Here is a 2,472-nt window from a genome sequence, read left to right as displayed (position 1 = left end):
TAATAGAGATGGGATCTCGCTTTTTGCTCAGGCTAGTCTTGAACTCATGAGCTCAAGCAATCCACCTGCCTCGGCCTCCCAGAGTGCTAGGATTATAGGCGTGAGCCACCATGTCTGGCCTTGGTCTGTTTCTTACTCTTTTTTTTTGAAACAGAGTCTTATTATGTCACCCCTGGTAGACTGCCGTGGCGTCACAGCTCACAGCAACCTCAAACTCTTGGGCTTAAGTGATTCTCTTACCTCAGCCTCTCAAGTAGCTGGGACTATAGGTGTCCGCCGCAACTCCTGGCTATTTTTTGATTGCAGTTGTCATCGTTTAGCAGGCCCAGTCCAGACTGGAATCCACCAGCCTCCAGTGTATGTGGCTGGTGCCCTACTCACTGAGCTGTGGGCGCCAAGCCTGTTTCTTATTCTCACTACAAATGTAAGTGGAGAAAGCATTCTCAACACTGGCTATACCGCTCAGCATACGTGAGCATTTTTACACAGCAAATGACATGAACTAACTGCATTATCAGAGTCCTGACCCCTTCTTCTTTTGCATTCTCTGTAACATCTGTGTCATCCTCATCTGCTTCTTCCACTTCATCAGCTCCTTCATGCATGTTGACACTGGTCTGTACTTCGGTTAATATCATTTGGAAAATTGCTTCTGGGTCAGGTTCATTTAGGTTGCCACCTCATCACCCATTGCAACAAAACCTTCAAAATAATGAGGCTAAAACATTGTGCTCTTCGGTTTATGATAAATCCAATTTGCTTGAAACATTTCTATATCCTTTCTGATTCAACTTTATTCTAAGCAGAACTGATCCAGAAAACACCATCCAGAGTGTTCTCTGATGCAGTGGATGAAGTTGCTTCCACAGGCAGACCCCAGGTTTGTGTTTTAGCAACAACTCACTGTAGGAACTGGGCTTGGCAGTATATTTTAAATGTTTTGATGATGCTTTGGTCAAGAAGTTAGATTTTTGAGGTCACATTGGAGGCAGAAATTTTAGTGTCATATCTGAGATAATTCATTTGTGGGTGGCCAGGACAGTTGTCTACTGTCAGTAGAATAGACCGTTTCTTCTTTCTAGATTGATACCCCTCACCTACTCCTCAAGCAGAGCACTGGTCATCCGCTAGCATTTGTTTGATCTCCAGGTGAGGGGGAGGTCTTCAAGCTTCAGGTTCTTGAATGTGTGATTTGCTGATTTAACTTTCCTCTCTCCACCTGAGCTAGTGATCTTTAGAAAGTTTTTTGCTCTTACATTTGTCACCCTTCATGGCAAGGTTCTTGAAATTACAGAATTTCTTTCAAGAATTTCTTGAGGCTTGGTGCCTGTGGCTCAAGTGGCTAAGGCGCCAGCCACATACACCTAAGGTGGCGGGTTCAAATCCACAGCCCGGACCCGCCGACAAACAACAATGATGGCAACCAAAAAATAGCCGGGCGTTGGGGCAGGCGCCTATAGTCCCAGCTACTTGGGATACTGAGGTAGGAGACTCGCTTGAGACCGGGAGTTAGAGGTTGCTGTGAGCTCTGATACCATGGCACTCTACCCCTGGGGGACAGCTTGAGGCTCTGTCCTCAAAAAAAAAAAAAAAAAAAAAAGAATTTCTTGAAAAAGAATCCACACTTGTCAGTGCTAAAGATGTTATCTTTTAAGTCTCTGGTGAAGTCCAGGAACTTTTGATGAACTCTCCACTACTTCTACTGGAACTTCATTGGATTTGCCACACAAGACTTTCTGAGAGATTTCATGTTACAGTTTAAATTTCTTGAGCCAACCACTTGATGGTTGGAAATCTGCCACCCCAAATTCCTGTGCTAATTTTTCAACACCTTCTTGGATTATCAGCCTGGAGGTTTGGCATTAATTGCCTTCATTTACTTGAACCAGCTTAAGTGGCTTCATTGACTTCATCAAGAGAAGTTTTCCCTTTTTTGTGCTGTCGGGCTCCACTTTCCCTACCATATCTCTCCACCTACTCAATGTTTATGTTTTTGGATGTTGCTAACTGTGGTCTTGCTGACACTGAAATGTTCTGCTATCTTTCTTTGGCTGCTGCTTTCCAGAAAATGTAGAACAACCTTTTCCTTTAATGCCAGCCCTTTCAGTTCTTTCCTTTGGGCCATCATGTCATGATTAACTGTAAAGTTTTTCGGTAATTTAGGATGTACCTATAATTCAAACCACTCATGCATGTTGAAAAAAATCTTCCACAACATGTAATAAACAGTAGGACAAGGCTGGCTGCAATGGTTCATGCCTGTAATCCTAGCACTCTGGGAAACCGAAGCAGGTGGATTGCCTGAGCTCATGGGTTCAAGACCAGCCTGAGCCAGAGTGAGACCTCATCTCTAAAAATAGCCAGGTGTTGTGGCAGGCACCTATAGTCCCAGCTACTTGGGAGGCTGAAGCAAGAGAATCATTTAAGCCCAAGAGTTAGAGGTTGCAGTGAGCCATGATGCCACAGCACTAT

General features: G+C 44.2%; 1 protein-coding gene across 1 annotated transcript in view; it reads left to right on the top strand.

Moving 5' to 3' along the window:
* The window catches only part of CKAP2 (cytoskeleton associated protein 2), a 25,459-nt gene that overhangs the window by 21,214 nt on the left and 1,773 nt on the right, over positions 1–2,472 (top strand).

This window comes from Otolemur garnettii, unplaced genomic scaffold (genome assembly GCF_000181295.1).
Source record: "Otolemur garnettii isolate 467f Iridium unplaced genomic scaffold, OtoGar3 scaffold00221, whole genome shotgun sequence".
Classification (NCBI taxonomy): domain Eukaryota; kingdom Metazoa; phylum Chordata; class Mammalia; order Primates; family Galagidae; genus Otolemur; species Otolemur garnettii.
This window is presented reverse-complemented; position numbering and strand designations above follow the sequence as displayed.